This window comes from Cavia porcellus, unplaced genomic scaffold, assembly GCF_034190915.1.
Source record: "Cavia porcellus strain 051 isolate PalLab524CR breed Dunkin Hartley unplaced genomic scaffold, mCavPor4.1 scaffold_8, whole genome shotgun sequence".
In the NCBI taxonomy this organism is placed as follows: domain Eukaryota; kingdom Metazoa; phylum Chordata; class Mammalia; order Rodentia; family Caviidae; genus Cavia; species Cavia porcellus.
This window is the reverse complement of record NW_026947491.1, coordinates 49,760,276-49,779,727: the sequence shown is the minus strand read 5'-3', so window position 1 is coordinate 49,779,727 and position 19,452 is coordinate 49,760,276. Positions and strand designations below refer to the sequence as shown.

At 38.2% G+C, this 19,452-nt stretch overlaps 1 non-coding gene and 1 pseudogene across 1 annotated transcript; one reads left to right on the top strand and one right to left on the bottom strand.

Moving 5' to 3' along the window:
• Window positions 1-488, bottom strand: LOC111758608 (chromobox protein homolog 1-like; annotated as a pseudogene).
• A 2,155-nt stretch (window positions 489-2,643) lies between these two features.
• On the top strand, window positions 2,644-2,780 carry LOC111753310 (small nucleolar RNA SNORA2/SNORA34 family). The gene has a single exon (XR_002788129.1). It is a non-coding gene; the product is annotated as a small nucleolar RNA SNORA2/SNORA34 family (small nucleolar RNA).
• The last annotated feature ends 16,672 nt before the right edge of the window (window positions 2,781-19,452 follow it).

The following is a 19,452-nucleotide window of genomic DNA, read 5'->3' as shown; positions in this document are numbered from 1 at the left end:
TCAATTCTTGTCATCTTTTTTGTCATCATCCTCTGAAGGAGAGGAATGCCGTGTCAGCCTTCCTCATACTAGAATCTGACAGCTTGAGGGCATTTGGCAGGGACAAGGTCAACTTCATCAGTATTCTTCCATTTTAGTGAGAGACATAAACCCACAAATACAGTCTGTGGCTCCAAAAATCCAAATCCCAGGCAAAACTTTCCTGACTCCTCTTTCTTCTTCACTGGTTTTCTCTCTCCTCTCCATTATGATCAGAATCCAAATCAGTTTTGACTTGCCTCCCTCTGATATATCTGTCTCCTCTGCTGTCTACTGTGACTGTAGAAGTTCAGTAGTGAAGTAGAAGTATCCATATTCTCTGGCTCCTCTGTGTTGCCCTCCTCAGAGAAAGCCTTCCACTTGAGGAATTATTGCACTTGGCTCTTTACAACTCAGTGCTCAAGAACTTTTTTCATCACTACTACTAGCTCCTCTTCTTCTTCTTCTTCTTCTTCTTCTTCTTCTTCTTCTTCTTCTTCTTCTTCTCCTCCTCCTCCTCCTCCTCCTCCTCCTCCTCCTCCTCCTCCTCCTCCTTCTTCTCCTCCTCTTCATCCTCCTTCCTCCTCCTTCCCCTCTTCTTCCTCCTCTTCTTCTTCTCGTCCTTCTCTTTCTCCTTCTCCCCCTTCTGCTTCTCCTTCTCCTTCTTCTTCCTGTACCTCCTCCTTTTTCCTCTGTTTTTTCCCCATAGTGCTTGCCAGCTTTCTGGTGATACTAAGCAGCACCCAAGAGTCCAAGAGAAATCCATACTGGCATATAACGTTGTGCTGGCCAGTGGAGCAGCCTCCAGGAAGCCAACAAGCCCAGTGGCCACAGTCCCTTAACTGAAGCTGCATACTACAAGGTCTGACCAACCTTAACCTTGCTACCAGCCCAACCTTGTATCACCAGTTCCTAGTGTGTCTGTTTCTTGTGGCTCAGTTATCTCTCTCAGCAACTCAGCAGCCAGGGTTTACAGCCCCTTTGGAGGTTTTCTAGAACTTTTTCATCAGCTTCCTCTGTCTTTCTGGAACCCCTCTGCTGTTTTTGAGGAATTCATCAGCTCTTCACTACTCTCTGGATTTCTTCAGTACTAATAACCCCTAGTGTTATCAACTCTTTTTTAGCATCATCCCTTCTGCCTCCTGTACCTGTGATAAAAGTCATATGAGACCACCCTAACAAGGTGGGACTATTTGCAACTATTTGGGACTATGCTGCAGGAGAGAAAGATAATACACCAAAAGAAGGCCTCCTGAGCTAATTCTGGAGTGAGAGAGAATGCTACATATGTACTGGAGGCCAAGGATGTGCACTTACAGTCTTCTGCATTCTTCAAAACTATGAGTGGACTTTTCAAACTAGTGACAGAGTGGAGTGGGTCATGTGCATGTTACAGGGTAGAATCATCGTGGAGAGGTCCATGCTTGAAGCCTCCTATGACCAAGGCAGTATTTCTAACACAGGCTTTGGCATGTAGAACAGCCTCATAGTGAAAGCTCAACCAAACCTAGAGAGAAGTCACTATTTCATTGCTAACCCCTGTTTCCTGGCAAGTAGTGGGCTGAAATAGCTATTGTTTCCAACTTTTGAAGTCTCCTCAATGGGCAGCCATGTTCATAATTACCCATTGTAGTTTAGGGCTTGGGGAATATCAGCAAGGGGCCCAGGTCTGTCTTCAGTCTTTGCCCTATCATGAATGGTCATCCAGTGTCCCCACAGACAGGTGACAAGAGCACCTAAAGCTGCATGGATTGGGGAAGAGACTACATGGTCATCACCTAACCTCAATTCCTGTTAGCACTACAAGAGCTAACCAGGCCTCCGGGGTGGCTGTCAAAGCAACTGTAAAAGTGGTGGGTGTCAGCCACTTGGGACCCTCCTCCGGGCAGGGTGGAGGAGGAGTATGACACCTGCCAATGAAATCACACCCACTCTGGCCATCACGAAAAAATTTAAAAGGGGAGGGTCTGGTCTCATGCCTTTTTTTCTATTTCAGAAAGGTTACTTGAATGCAGGCATTCACGAGCAGTCTGTGTAACACAGCAAGACCTCATCTCAACTCAGAACAGTCTCTGTCTGTCTGTCTGTCTGTCTCTCTCTCTCTCTCTCTCTCTAACTGATCCAAACATACTACTGACCAACCCTATGAACATTTACTATCTAAATTGCTTCAAAAGTTAGTCATTATTTTTTAAAAGACTACACCCGAAACAAATGTTTGTTTAATGCTTGCAGTTGCAGAAAACGTATTGACATAACTACGCGAAGGATGACTCATCATTTTGAACAAATGTAGTCTTGCCTTCAAAATTACTGGTGCAAATATTTTAAAAAATCAAATCAACTTCTTTAGCAGAAAAATGACACATACAGCTGAATCATGCTTTTGGGGGGCAATTAAAGTCTCCTAGACACTGAAATCCTAGATTTAATTTAAGGTTAAATCTAGGATTTCATGCAAAATAGACAAGCTCTCTATTGCTGAGCTACACAGTCAACTTTTTTTTTTTTTTTTTTTTGTGATACTGGGGATCAAACTCACGACCACAGGCTTGCCAGGCAGGCACTTATGCCACTGAGCTAAATCCCCAGCCAAACAAATTTTTTTTTTTAGATGAGCTTCACCTGGTCCTGAATCAAGGCCAGCAGCTTCCTGATGCTGTTGGTTTCAAGCAGGAGCCTAAAGACATGTCTTTCTATGATCTGTTGACCATTTCAGAACTTGGACAGTGAAATGGTCAATTACTTAGAAAGAAACAGCTTGAAGCAACCCCTCCCCACCCTCATAAGTGGCTGTGAGCATGGCAGGCTGTGGCGGTCCAGGACAGGAGCCACTGGCATTTACTGGGACCCGTGCCATGCTGAGACCTGGAGTACTGAGAAACCAAGCAATCTCTCCCCTCACTGCCTGTGTTGTTTTGTTGAACTTCAATATACATGAACGTATGGACAGCTATTTTGAAGAGAATGAGAGACTCTGACAACCACGAATGACCTACCTATTGTCTGGTTTTGAAGACCTAAATCACCTTCCTCACAGTGTTTGGTCTGTTTTATACTATGTTGTTTTGTATGAATTCTCTGTGTGTGAAGACATGGACAACTATTTGGAAGAAAAAAAGAGACAATATAATAGACAGTAAAGACCTCAGGTTGTCTAGCTTTGAAATTTGTATCTCTTACATTGCTTTCTTATGTCCTATTTTGTCCTGTTTTGTTGTGTTTAATTTTGCCCCCTTTAAAATAAAAAAATTTTTAAAAAGAGATGAGCCTCTAGGGGCTGGGGATTTAGCTCAGCAGCATAAGCGCCTGCCTTGCAAGCAGGCAGTCATGAGTTCGATCCCCGGTACCAATAAAAAGGAAAAAGACAAAAAGAAAAAGAAAAAAAGGGGGCTGGGGATTTAGCTCAGTGGCATAAGCGCCTGCCTTGCAAGCAGGCAGTCGTGAGTTCGATCCCCGGTACCGATAAAAAGGAAAAAGACAAAAAAAAAAAAAAAAGAAAAAAAGAGATGTGAGTTCCGGGAGAACATGGCGGACAGATAACAACAACTACCGGAGGCTCTCTGAAAGACTCGGCTCAGAAGCCAGGAATGGTGCAGATTAAGGAGACATAAGCAGGAGGAGATATGCTCTGCTGACTCAGGAACAAACTGGGCTGAGAGAAACCAACTTGGAATGCATTCCTGGTGCTAAAACAGGAACAGAAAAGCCTCGGTGTGGAGGCTGGACTCCGCGCCATTGTAAGCCGCGATTTGGGTTTCCCACCGCGCGGCGCTGGCTGCCTCTACACTGGCTCGGCAAGGAGAGAGACGCGCAGAAGCTCTGAGAACGGCAATCTGCGAACGGCAGGGAGGCGTGCACTGACTTGTGGTGAGGTGAGTGAGAGAAGCTGACATTCTACCACAGTTTGACTCCAGCGGAGGACTTTCTGGGCCCAAGCAATCCTGCGGGAGCAGGGCGCGGTAGGGACTCCAGCCACACATCCCCCTCTCGGGCGGGATTGGTAAAAAGTGCCTGGCCTGCGTGACGCTGTCGGAGGACCTGGTAGGCTGTCCCAACCTGGATCCCAGAGCCTGACGGTGGCCGGGAGGGGAGACGCGTAGGCTGCCTGGTCCGCAACTCCCTGGTGCGCAGCGGTGAACGGGAACACCTAACTGGCGCAATTCGATCAGGCTGTGGCTGACTGGGAGAGAAGCTGGGCCTCTTATATAAGCTTGCATATATAAGGAACAGACAAGAAGAGGCAGCATGGGAAGAGGCAGCAACAAGAAAGGCTCCTCGGCCCCCAATTCTGAGAAACAGGCAATAGCAGACACCACACCAATATACATAAGGCACCATATAGAGAGCCTCATAGACCAATTCAGGAATGAAGTTATCAACGACCTGAAGCTAGAAGTAGGCAGAATAGTTAGAGAAATGCTAAGTACCACCCAAGAAAAAACAGGTGGTGGAATGGAAGAACAGAAAAAAAGGGGAGAATTGTTTGATGGAGAAAACAGAGAAAGCATAGAATACGTGAAGCAGGTTCAAAGGGACTACCAAGATACTAAGAAGTCTATAGAAGACTGGCATAACAGCTTGAAAGAAACTAAGGACAGACTATCTGAACTGGAGGGCAGACTTGTAATATGGGAGAATGAAATGAAAAACTTCTTAAAAATAACAAAGAAACAAACAGCAATAATACAAAGACAAGAAGATGATAAGAGGATCCATAACTTAAGGATTAAGAACATAAAAGAAGAAGTAGGGACACAAACAAGTGAACTACAAAAGCTACTCACAGAAATAATCCAGGAGAATTTTCCTAATTTAGCAAAAGGTAAAGATACTCAGATGTATGAGGCATACAGGACCCCAGCTACCTACAACCCAAACAGAGCAACACCCAGGCATATAATAATAAAAATTCCAGAAATTCAATACAAGAACAGAATATTAAAAGCTGTCAGAGACAAGAAACAGACCACTTACAAGGGAACACCCATCAGAATTACAGCAGATTTCTCTGCACAAACCATCAAATCACGAAGAGCGTGGGGGGAAATAATTCAAGCTTTGAAAGATAATAATCTCCAGCCAAGATTGAGATATCCTGCACAACTGTCCCTGGAAATTGATGGAAAAACAAGGTGCTTCCAGGATAAAGAGGAACTGGGGGAATTTGCAACCACCAATTCAACTCTACAGAGAGTATTGCAGGATATTCTAAAAAAAGAAAAATACAAAGAATCCAGAAATAATGGCAGAGAGGCCACAACGAATGGAGCAGAGAACAAAATGAAGAAGACAAACTGACAGCTACTGACAGAAAAAGAGCTCAACAGAAATGAGGCAGAGAAGATTGGATGATAGGAACAGCTATTTTGGAGAAAATGACATCTTAATAGGTAATACTGATTTAGTATCATCTTGTTTTGAAGTCTCATCTAGCTTTTGTCCTTCTGTCTCCAATGGTCTAAATAGGCTGTATCTTATTGGATTTTATTATGTACGATAGTATAAGCAAAAACCTTTTAAAGACAAGGAGATTATACAGAAACCATTGTTCATTTTCTGTTAGTCGATTCTAAATACTCTGTAATGCTGTCATTCTCTTAAATGGTTTTACATTGTTTTGATATACTTAATGCTACAGTATACGAAGTTGTACTCAAGGATTTCAAAGAAAGAGACAATATGGTAACTACTTTTAGGTTAGGATTATCTGGTGGTGAAACACTATTCTGCTTAAATGGTTATGTTTTGATCTGCGCTGTTTCGTTGTTATGCCCTCTTTTATCTCAATCTCCACTCCATCATTTACTTTTTTATCTTTATCCTTTTAATTAAGGGAAAAAATAGCAGGATATATTATAGTAACCCACTATGACTTTTCATTACCTTGATTTAAAGCCCTGTGTTACTCTCACCATCTGGTTTTTAACTGATGTTCCCCTATTCTGTTTTGCTGGATAGTATCAGGTTCGAAAGTTTAGGCATCAGCTGTGAAGATAATGAGATTCATTATGACGCCCATTCTTGTTGACTTTTATCTACTTTTGAAGACCTACAATGTCTCCAATGTTTTGGTTTTGTCGGTTTTATTCTTTACTGTTTTGTTCAATTGTATTATAACTAACGATATAGGCAATTCTATTAGAGATAGCGGGAGGCATTATGGTAACCATTGTTGATCACCTTGTATTATGTTTTTACATTATCTATTATGTCCACCCTTTTGACTTGACCGAGTCTGTTCTCTTATGTCACATTTGGTTTTACTCTCTTCCAAAAAAGTAATAAGAACCGTGGGAGCAATGAAACCCAAAATGTGTAATAGTCATGGTACAAAAGAGAGGAAAAGAAAGTGCTCCAAACTATATAACTGCATGTATATTTAAGTGTATAAGATAGAAAATGATATCACAGAGTTTTATTGGATCAATGAACAGAACTGTTTGCAGTATCATTGATGGAATGTCCACTTTACAAGCTTTAATTTTGTGACTTGAACAATTATTTCTAAGATGACAATATGTAATCCATTAACTAGTGATTTCCTACTGTTCATTTTTTTTTCTGTAAATCTGTATAACTTGTACCCTTTCCCTGCTTTTTTTTTCTTTTCTCCTTAAATAAAATTTAAAAAAAGAAAAAGAAAAAGAAAAAAAGAGATGAGCCTCACTATATTGTCCAGCCTGGCTCAAATTTGTGATCCTTCTACCACAGTCTCCTGAGTAGCTGAGACATTAGATCTGCAAAACCACACCAGCTTGCACCATGCCATTCTATGTCAGAATTATTACTTGATTCAAGAAGAAAATGAATTAATTTCAATTATTCTTTGATTTTTTAAATCTATTAAAGGTTCTGGAAGTTAATTCTGTCAAAGGTGAAAACATAACATTGTAAATGTTACTGAAAATTTGGCTTTAAAAATTCAACACTGGAAACAGGAAGGGGATTTGGCATGGGAAGAGATGAGAGTAAGAGGAAATAAACAATCAAGACACAATATGTGTGTGAACAGTATTCCATGATTAATGCATTAATTATATATTGCAAGCATATATTGAATTTAAAAATTAAAAATAGGGGCCAGGGATGTAGCTCATCACCTGCCTGGCAAGTTCAAGGTCCTGAGGTTAATTCCTGGTACAGAAAGAAAGAAAGAAAGAAAGAAAGAAAGAAAGAAAGAAAGAAAGAAAGAAAAGAAAAGAAAACTCAAAAATAAGTAAACACTGTGCCAGGTGTGGTGGCAAATGCCTGTAATCTCAACACTTGGAGACTGAGGCAGGAGAATCACAGTGAGTTCAAGGCAGCCTGGGATACATAGTTCAAAGCCAGTCTACACTACATAGCAAGATCTTGTCTCAATCAATCAATCAATACTAAAAATGAAAATTTGATATTACTATAAAGTTTTTTAGTTTAGGCAGTAATGATTTCAAGCACAAAGTTTGGTGGAGCACAATTCCATTGTGAGAACAATATTCTTATTAAATTAAAACTCCAAGGAAGACAAATAGACTTCATTGTTTGCTTCCAAATAAGCTGTGATCTTCTATCAAATTAGAATCTGTATCTGCCAAAATTCAACACTGTTTTGACTACAGACTAACTGAATGCTAATATTCTTACAGCAAAGCTGATGTGATGAAAAGAAACATTTGGACTCTGCTCCTGGCTGCCAGGAGGCAACCAGCTCTCCTCCACCATGACACTCAGCCCCCTGCCATCGTGCTGTGCCCCAGCTCAGACCCAGAGTTAGCCAGCAAACCAAGGCTGGCCTGATCATGAGCCAAAAGAAATTTCCTCTTCTTCAAAGTTAAGTAAGTGTTTTTCTTAAAAAGATATGAGATGATAAAGCAAAAGAAACAGCTAAATAAGTGGTAGACAGAAAATCTTCATATATTTCAACAGTAATGAAAATGAATACAGTCAAATCTAGTAAGAAAGGTACATCAGAATCAAAATGAGCAAAGCAAGAGCACATTGTTAGCCAGGCATGGTAGTGCACACTTATAAACTCAGTGCTTGGGAGGCTGAGGCAGAAAGACTGCTGAGAGTTCAAGGCCAGCCTGGGCTACACAGCAAGTTCAAAGACAGCCTGAGCGACCTACAGAGATCTTGTCTCAAAAAAAGAAATCAAATTGTTTGAGTAAGAATAATAGGTAAACTAAAAAGAAAGTTATTTAATAGAATAAAATAGTGATCATCTCTAAATGGTCAGATGTGGAAGGCATACATTGGGATGGCAACATTCATAGGTTGAGTAGAGTGGGTGGTGTTACAGGGTACTTGCTTTTAATTATTTATCACACTCTGCCTATATGTTTATCCATTCTTGAATGCGCATTGTTTCATTCTACAGTGAAAATAATATGAAAAATACAATGAAATAAATACTTTGGATACAATATTCTTTCTAGGATGATGAAAATGTTCTGAAATTATATAATGGTAAGGCTGTACATATCTATCTGAGAATGGATTAAGAGCACTAAGTTGCTACATTAAAAGAGATATTTTTATATATCTCTTTTATACTTTGACTTGGCAATACTACCTTCCTTTCTTTCCCATCACTAATGAGGTGTTATAAATATGTGAAATTTTGTGCAACTGCCTTCCCAATCTTTACCACACATTTTCTAGCTTTTGTTAATGGGTTCCTGAAATTTTTATTGCATTTTATCAAAAATTCATTGAAAATCTGTATTCAGTATTCAAGACATTGAATACCATTTTTGATGCTTTCAGAAAGCTGCATTATTGAAAACAAATCATGTAAAGAGCAAACCACTTAAATTCACCCCTGCAACAAGAAGAGCAGAAACAGGACAAATTAATAATGAGAACTCAAATCCTGTGTAAGGTTTAATTTTAAAATTCTATAATTAAAAAAAAATTATATAATTGCATTTTGGATTATATGGATTTGCATCCCTATAGTTACACGCAATTATGGGAAGAAACTTTTTTTGAAACCTCTATTTTTTAGTGGATAAGCATGCACTATATGGAATAAAATTAAGAACATTTATGATTGTGTGCTCTGAAAATTTAGAGAAAATATAGTAGGGGTTTGAATGGCTATTTTGCCAAAATGTTAAAGAAAGTCACTTTGATTATGGCCAAAAAGAAAGTACTTATGAAAATATTTGGACTGACATATATATATATATATATATATATATATATATATATATATCTTTCTTTCTTCTTTTTCCTTTCTTTCTTTGTTTTTGTTTGTTTGTTTGTTTGTCTTGTTTTTTGTACATGTGTGTGGTGCTAGGGATCAAACTCAAGACTTTGCACATGCTATGCAAGAATACATACCTTTCAATACAAAAAAAATGAAAATATTCTTTACTTAATAGAATTACTTCTGAAGTTACTATATACTCAGCAGCTGTAGAAAAAGCAGTTTCTGGGTGGGGGATTTAGCTCAGCAGCATAAGTACCTGCCTTGCAAGCACATAGTCATGAGTTTGATCCCTGGTACCAATTTAAAAAAAAAAAAAGTAGTTTCTGAAAAATGTTATGCACTACCAAAAAGTCAATTAATGTTTGCAAACAATTTTAAATTTATTAATCAATTATTGCAATTGCATGAAAAATTACATGTAAGGTCATATAGAAAAAAATATATCAGAAAAATTTCTGTCAGCACAGAAGGATACACCTAAAAGTACCATTAAAGAAAAGGAATTAATACTAAAAATATGAACTTTCCAACACTATAGGAACTACCTTGAATAATCAATTTATAAACATAAAAGGCTTGTTTTGGTTGACGATGCAGAGATCCACAGCAGTTGGCACAACTACTTTGGACTGCGGTGAGAGAGCTAGAGATCATGACAGTGCAAAACTGCGGATCCTCATGGTTGGCCAATGACGTGTGTGACCAGGCCCCACAACCCTGTCAAACGTCCAAGGACAGTGATTAGAAGGTCTCCCACTAGTTTTGCTAGGTCCACTAGGTTCTGCCACCTCCCAGTAGTACCAAGCTGGCCTTTATTTAGCACATGGGTCACAGGAATATTCCAGATCCAATAAGCAGCTATTTTAATTTAAATAATCACAATAAAGAGCTCATACTTGAATGTTTATAGATATGGTTTTCTAAATTTATTTTGGTCTTTTGAGACAAGATCTTGCTCTGTAGTTCAGTCCTGCCTTGAACTCACTATACAGCCCAGGCTGCACTCAGTCCTCCTGCCTCAACCACCTAAGGGCTAGAGTTATAGGCATGTGCCACTGATACGTTGGCTTTTTGTTTAGTTTTGTTTTGTTTGTTTGTTTTAATAGTGGGGAGTAAACTCATGACCCAGTGCTTGTCAGGCAGGTACTTATGCTGCTGAGCTAAATCCTTGGCCCTAGATATGTTGTGTTTAGAAAGAATTTTACTTTTCAGAATGAATTAGAATTAGTACATGTATTTGAAAAATTAAAAACTAATTTCTGTGTTAATAAGTTTTTCAAAAATATAATAACTTTATTTTACCTTTCATTTTTAAAAATGTCTTGATTTGAATAATAAACTATTTGGTCACTGTAACCGTTTTTATTGTTGTTTGTTTGTTTTTACTATGGATTAAACCCAAGGCCTTCATACTGACCTATACTCCCAGACCATTTTTACTTATTATTTGAAACAGGGCCTTTCTAAACTGCTAAATTACCCGGCCTGAGCACAAACTTGGGATCCCCCTGTCTCAGCCTCCCAAGAGATTGGATTTATACATAGTTGTGTTACCAAGACCAACAAGTGATGATTAATCTTGTCAGTTTGACTGGTTAAGAGATTTCAGGAGAGCTAATTGTCTTGGTTACTTTTCTTTCATTGCTGACACAAAATTATCCAATGCCCAAAATTAAGGCAGGAAAACATATTTAGCTCACAGTTGTGGAGGTTTCAGTCCATAATCAGCTGGCTCCAAGGCAGGATGGCATGACAGAGGAACAATAGTTCAAGGTGGAAGAAGACAGCAAAAGCAATAAGAGCAAAAAAGGAGAGAGAACAAGCCTCTTTTCCATCCTTATATTGTAAATAGGCTACCCTCCTGCCAGGGTGGGTGTAGCACTCACATGATTTCAGTACCCTCCTCTTGCAGAGGATGAGGATGTTTACAAAGTGAGGACCCCAGTCCTCTGCTGAGTCACTTAGTTAAACTTCTAAACGTCTCCAGTTGATACAATGAACAACACCCTAGAGAAGTAAGGGGATGTCCTCTATACTTTAAGAAATAGAACTGCTGACTTACTTAGTTAAGCTTTTAGCCTTCTCAAGTTGACACAATGTATCAACCATCACACTGATTGTAAAGCCACTAACCCTTTGACAAAGCTTCACCTAAAAGCTCTATCAGGATGTGGGGCCCAGTTGGAGGAAGTAGATCAAGCAGGTATGACCAATGAAACTGTGTCTGGTTCTTGACTCCTCTTCTGGTTTTCTCCCAAATCTCTCCATCATGCTGGCCCACCACAATGCTTCTGCCTCAGAGCAAACCTTTGGACTGAAATCTGGACTGAAACCTCTAAAATCATGAGCCAAAATAAACCTCTCATCCTTTACATTGTGTGTGTCAAATATTGTTAGAGGCACAAGAAAGTTAAAAATACAGTCACCCATGTTTGAGATCATACACCATTTTACATTTGGGCTTTTTTTTTCCAATTAAAGTTGCCTCTTTAGGCCAGGTGTAGTGGTGCACATCTATAATTCCAGCATTCAGGAGACTGAGCAGGAGGATTATTTAGAGTTCAAGGCCAATCTGGGCTACAAAGTGAGTTCAAGACAGCTTGAACAACATAGTGAGACACTGTCTCAAAAAGACAAAAAGGGGGGGAAATGAGCTTAAAGCCATCCTGAACTACATAGTGAGATCCTGACTAAAAAATTAAATAAATAAACTAAAAAATTTTTAAAAGCCACATCTTATATTTCAAAAACTCTTCAAAATATCTTGTTGGAAAAAATATCTCATTGAGTTTTCTATTTAGGATGTGCATGTCTACCTCTCTATACTTGTCCTGCTCCTTTATTAACAACAGTTTAAAATAAACAACTTGTGTTGAATCAAAGATAGGAACTTGGTGTATTTTCCATGTATATGTTTGCTTTTATCAAACTGACATATTGGTGTTAGAAAATTACATAAATCCACTCATTCCACAAATATTTACTATGTTTAATTAGCTCAGCTCAAAACCAGGTATGCGAAAGACAAAATTCTCTCCAGAAAGTTGTACTCTCAAGTAGGAGAGAAGTCTATGGATAGAAAACAGAGAGTGGGACCAGGGTTGTATCTCAGTGGCACAACACCTGCCTGGCAAGTGCAAGGCCCTGAGTTTGGTTCCTGGTACCAAAGAAAAATAGTAAACAAAATAAAATAAAAGAGCAGAAAACAGAGAGCAGTTCAGCAAAAGTGTTGATTCAGGGGCATGGGAATCCTTAGGAGGCGAGAGGTCATTGGACCAAGGCACAAAATCTGGATTTGGAGCTGTATGTGGTGATACATGTCTGTAATCTCCGTACTTATGAGGCTGAGGCAGAAGGATCTCCATAAATTCAAGACCAGACTGAGCTACATAGTTAGTTCAAGGCCAACCTGAACTACATAGCAAGACCTTGTCTCAAAAAAAAAAAAAAAAAAAAATATATATATATATATATATATATATATTTGGTTACTTAAAAACATATTCCACCTCTGAACCCTTATTTAATATAGACATAGGGAGATAACTGAGATAACTGAACTACTTACTGGTGTTCCTTATGTATGTTCTCATTTACTAAAAGCCTTCTTAAGGATGTAGAGGTCTCAGAGGACATATGTCTTCAGAATATTACAGACTAGTTCAAAAGACAACTAAGTCATTCAGTGCTTCCCTTACAATGTTATAAGTGCTAAGCAGCCATTCACCCTGATACTGTGTGCTTTGCCTAGAGAGAAACAACTCAACAGACTTAAAGGAAGGAGAACCCTTGCAGAGTTTGGCTTCCTTTGACTGGGTGTAGAACTATATGTGTCAAGAGCTGCTTTCTTGCTACTCTGAGAATAGTAAGTTTTACAGGTGAGAAGAGCACCGCCTGGCCCTTACAGGATTCGGAGACTTTATATAGTGCCCTCCCCAACTCCCACCTCATCACCTAATCAAGTGTCTTCCTTCTACTCTCTAAGAACAAAAACCCCACCAAACTGATTACCAGTCTGATTTTCTGACTGCCAGAAATATGTTCAGTATAGATATATCCCATCTTATACATAATACAAGTTTTAGGAAATTGAAAGAGGACAAAAATACAATACAGCAAGTATAGGTCCAGTCCTCTCCGATTACCAATTGGGATGATTTCCCTCACACATTGTGCATACACACATGCATCTGCATATGGATGTTTCTGTTTACAGAGGTTTCATACTATATGTGCCAGCACATATTTTTTATTTAATTGTATATCTTAGATACAACTTTCCTTGTGGATAAGAGATTAATGACTTGGAAATATTAATGGCTGTAATTCATTAACAAACAGACCAAAATTTTATAGACATGCATAGAGAGCTAGTTCACCCTGTTGAACTCTAGTCAGAAAGTGAAATTCGGATTCTTTTCCTACAGTTTTAATTTATCAAGATGTCTTTCCTCTGAAAAGAGCCTTTATACTTCACTTAGTATTATGGTCTTGTACTTGTCTCTTTCTGTAAGTATTTATTGAAAGGCTATTAGGTACAAAATCCTGGAGATGAAAAATTAAAGCATTTCTTGATGTACCTCCTTCCCAAGGACTATACTCCTTCGTATTGCTGGTGCTCTCTTCACGTGCTATGCTTTACATAAGCCACTTGATAAGATAAACAGATCTCTTTGTAATGATTTACTTGAACAAATTTAAAATAGTATGTAACCACAGAAAATTCCAAATAAAATCCCCTAAAATAGGAACATGGAAAATCAGATTCAGGACCCGAGAAGCCGAGGCAAGAGGACCACAAATTCAAGGGCAGCATGGGTTACGCAGTAAGATATTGTAAGAAAGAAGCAAGAGCCAGAGATGGCATTGCATGCCTGTAATCCCAGCACCTGGGAGACTGAGGCAGGAGGATAACCATGAGTTTGAGGCTAGCCTGGACTACATAGCAAGTTCAAGGCTGGCCTGAACAGCATAGCGAGACTCTGTGCTAAAAAAAAAAAAAAAAAAAAAAATTAAGTACATGTTTCCAGCACATAATGAGTACATTCTTTGTAAATAGTTGGTACACAAATAAAGAAATGTGATCATATCAAATTGAAAGTCTTCTGCACAGCACAGGAAACAATCAACAGGATAAAAAGACAACCTATGAATGGATAAAGCAATTTTTCCATCTATATTTTGAAGAGAAGATCAATATTTAAAATATACAAAGAACTCAAAAAATTGGAGCCTCCCCCAAAAAAATCTTTCCTTAAATCCTGTTACTCCGTAAGCCAGTCCTCTTATATAAATACCACACAAAATCCTCTCTCAGCCACTCGCCCTCACCGCAGTAGTTCTCTGATCTACATTGTGATTTGTGTTGAGAACCCATCACTATAAAAAACAACTAAAAGAAAATGAATGTAAACCTGGTATGGTGGCACATACCTATAATCCTAGCACTCAGGAGGCTGAGGCAGGAAGATCACCACAAGGCTGAGGCAAATCTGTGCTACACAGTGAGTCCAGGCCAGCCTGAACCGCGTAGTGAGATTCTATCTCAAAAATAAATAAATAAATGGTGAATAAAAAGGTCTGAAGCTAGGAGGTATCATGGCACATTCCTGAAATCCCAGCACTTCAGATGATGAGGTACAAGGATCACTGAAAGTTCAAGGCTAGCCTATACTACTAAGCAAGACCTTATCTCAAAATTAAAAAAAAAAAAAACATAGCACTCCCATACTTTATATTCCAAGTACTAATAATTAATGTGATTTTTATCAAGCTATATTAAAAATATTAGAACAAAGAAAATAGGAAGGAAAGAGGCATAAAAATGCTAAGCTCTAGTTTACTATAATAGAAAGTCAGTCCAGAACATCTAAAATTAATGAATCAAGAAATATGGTTACTAGGTTGCTGAAACAGTCAAGCTTTGACCTCTATTGTTATATTGTTATGTCCTGTTTTATCTCAATCTCCCCCTTATTCTTTAAAAAAATTATTTAGTTATTTCTTATGTTTGTCTTAAATAAGGGGAAAAATTTTAAAAATTAGGATATATAATAGTAACTCTTTTTGATTTCCTATTAACTTGTTTTGAAGTCCTGTAATACTCCCACGATCTTGTTTTGACTGATTAGACTCTGTTCCATTCTGTATGACAAGTTTGAGGGTATAGGCAACTACTTTGAAGGCAATAAGATTCACTAAGATGCCCATTCTGGTTTGACTATTGTCTCCTTTGGAAGTCCTGTAATGTTTACAATGCCTAAGTTTCATTGGTCTTGTTCTCTACTGTTTTGTCCAACTTTATAATATCTAATGAGATAGACAATTCTTTTTAAGGAAACAAGAGACAACGTTGATAACCATTGTTGATAACCTTGTACTCTGTTCTACACCATGTGCTATGTCTATCCTTGGTTTTGACTGACAGCTTTGTTTTGCCATATTTGACTGTATTCTCTCCCCCCCAAAAAAAAAGTAATAGGAACTAAGGAGTAATAAAATCCAAAATGTGTAAATTTTGTTGTAAAAAAGAGAGGGGAAAAAAAAAGAGCTCTAACAGATATAACAACAAGTGTGTTTAGGGGTGTTAAATAGTTATATCAATGTTTTTGGATCATTGAACACAGCTGTTTGCAGTCTCCCTGTTTGAATGTCCACTTTGTATTCTTTGATACTGTGATTTGAGCAACTATTTTCAAGATGATAATATGTAATCTATTAACAGGTGATTTCCTACTGCTATGTTTTTGGTTTTGTTTTTTTTTTTTTTTTTTTTTTGTAGTTCTGTATTACGTGTACCCTTACACCACTTTGTTTTGTTTTGTGTTTTTCTCTTTTTCCTCTTAAATAAAATAAAATAAAATAAATATGGTATACAAAGGCTGGAGATTTAGCTCAGTGGTAGAGTATCTATCTATCTAGCCAATGGGAGACTCTGCATTGGCTCCTCACCATCAAAAAAAAAAAAATGAAAAAGCTAAAAAAAAGAAAATCCAAAAAATAAATACAGTATATTAATTCAAAATGCAGAGATAAGCATGAGAAAAATTAGCGTAATAGCCAGCCTTACCATCATTGAAGAATAATATTGACACCCACAACTTGAAGGAGAAAAGGCTTAAATTAGCTCACAGTTTCAGGAGAATTCATAAATTATAACTTTTTTTTGAGAGAGGTCTCCCTACATCCCTACATAGCTCAAATTGGCCTTGAACTCACTCTGTAGCTCAGTCTGGCCTTGAACTCATGGTGACCTTCATTCTCCCAGTGCTGGGATCACAGGTGTATAGCATCACACCCAACATTATAAACTGTACTTTATTCTCAAGAAATCTAAAGAGCAAAAAATAAATAAATAAAACTATACTTTGAAAAAGAATGTAACTTCAGGAAACAATCAAAATTACCTATGATTGGGGCTGGGGCTTTAGCTCAGTGGCATAAGTGCCTGCCTTGCAAGCACGTGGTCGTGAGTTCGATCCCTGGTATTGATAAAAAAAATTAAAAATTACCTACAGTTATCATATCTGCACTCCCTACACTTATTTATGCTTTTCTTCCAGATCTTCACTCCCAAAAGCTCCCAAAAATACTACAAATCTATAAATTAGTTAGTCGATAAGGTAAAGGGAAGAAACCAAACTTCAAAAAGATTCAAAAAAAGAAAAAGATTCAAAAGTTTTGAAGAATGTTTTTAGGTCAAACAGCTTGGATCATGAGTCTTTAGAAAAAGAAAATACAATAGAATGGACCCTTGTCTTTCTCCTATAAACTGGGCCATACTTTCACCTATAAAATGAGTCATACTGATCAATAAGAGCATCACCCAAAAAATAAACCACACTTTCCCATGAGTTAGCCAGTTCCATGGCACGCAAAAACAGAAGAGCATCCCCTCCACCCTGCTGATTTGGAGGACTCAGGATGAGATGATAACAACTGAGGGGAAGGAAATAGCCTGATACTTATGTTGCTTGGTTGACTCTGTGGGTCTGGGGCAGGTAATCTGAGCATCTCTAGGGAGAGATGTGTCAACTGTGTCATTGTGTCAACTATGGGGGATTTCCTCCTGTCTTGGTTTTGAAATCCAATATTGTTCTCACTGTTTTGTTTTGTTCCGATTAATTGTTTTTGCCTTATTCAGTATTCTATTTTGATTGATTATATTCTGTTTTGTTTCGGTTTGATTTTGCTATATCTGATGGTATGAACAACTATTGTGAAGATAACAAGATATACTATGGTAGTCGTTGTTTTCTTACTACCCTGCTTTGAAGTTCTGTACCAACTTCACTGCTTTGTTTTGATTGAACTTGTTCTGTTTTGTTTTGTTGGGTTTTATTATCTTTAAAATAAAATAAATTTTTTTTAAGTAAAGGGCTGGGGATGTAGTTCAGTGTTAGAGACCCTGAGTTCAATTCCAGCACTGAAAAAAAAATGCAGTCTGGGGCTGAGGATGCAGCTCACTGGTACATGTGCTTAGCACGTGCATGATGCCAGGTTCAATCCCCAAAACACACACACACACACACACACACACACACACATTAGTCCATTTAAAAGAGGAAAAGAAGCCAGGTATGGTGGCACACTCCTATAATCCCAGCACTTAGGAGGCTGAGCCAGAAAGATTGTTGCAAGTTCCAGACCAGCCTGGGCTACAAAGTGAGCCCGAGGCCAGCCTGAACTGTATAGCAAGACCTTATCTCAAAAAGACCAAAAATAGGGCTGGGGATTTAGCTCAATGGCATAAGCACCTGCCTTGCAAGCAGGCAGTCGTGAGTTCGATCCCCAGTACCGATAAAAAAAAAAGAACAGATAAAAAAGACCAAAAATAAATAAATAAACAAAATTAGAAATGAAATGGAGAAAAATATGATAAACAAAATTAAGAAATAAATGTGAACATATCAATAATTAAAAAGTATAAATGGATGGACTATTCAAGTTTTTTTATTTTAAAGAGAATAAAACCAAGCAAAATAAAACAGAATAAAGCAAATCAAAATAAACCAGTGTGACACAGGACTTCAAAACATTAGGAAGGCAACAATGGTTTTCATAATGCCTCTTGTTGTCTTCAAAATAGCTGCAGATACTTTCAGACATAGTAAAAATCAAACAAAACAGAACAGAATAGAACCAATAAAAACAAAACAATGAATGCAATAAAGGACTTCAAAACAAGATAAGAGTAAATCCAAAATGGCTACCATATATACATATCTTTTATCTTTGAAATAACTGTCCATGCCATTGGATATGATAAAATCAAACCAAAAAAACAGAATAAAATGCAACCCAACAAAACAATGAAAATGATACAGGACTTCAAAACAAGATGATGGAGAATTAACAATGGCTACCACCTTCAGAAGGAGCTCCCCCATGGATGCTACATTGTGTGTTGTTATCCTCTGAACAGACGATCAGACTACCAACTTTGGACCTGCAAATTCAGTGAAACACTAAACATTACAAGCATTAAATTGTATTTTACCTCAATAGCGATCATTGCACCCTGTGTTTCTCTGGATCAGCCAGCCAGTTACAGTGGGGATAGGAGGGTTGGCTCTTCTTGTTTCCCAGCACAGGCAGGGAGAGAGGTTGACATCTGGCTGACCCCACAGTGGCCCACACATGGCGCTGGTTCACAGGCTTGCTTCTTGGTGACTTCTTGATCTCTTCCCACACAGGCCACAAATGGCACTGACTCACAGGAAAAGGCTGGCATCAGAATATTCAAGTTTTTGGCAACATGAAAGATGCCCCAAGTACCCTAAGACAAAAGCAAAAACTTGTCAGCTGGGATGGAGTGTAGCTCAGTGGCACAGAACTTATTTGGCAGGCATGAAGCCATTGAGACTATCTCCAGCACTGTTTTTAAAAAATGGCAGGGCCAGAGATATAGCTCCTTGGCAGAGCACCTGCCTATCAAATGTGAAGTCCTGAGGAGATTCCCAGCACAAAAAAAAAATTAACAATAACTTTCGGGCCAAATTACTTTGTATATCAGATATATGTTCTTATAAGAGACTCATATAAGACAAATACAAAAAGCTTGAAACTATAAAATTTGAGAAAAGCTGTAAAGGATCTCTGTGTCTGAAGGAATGGTAACATCATACTCTGATAGCAAAAGCAGACTTGCTCATGAGAGGATAGGAAAGTAAAGTATTCCCCTCAGATGTGGTGAATTTGAGGTCCTCACCACATATCTAGATGGAGAAAGCCAGCAA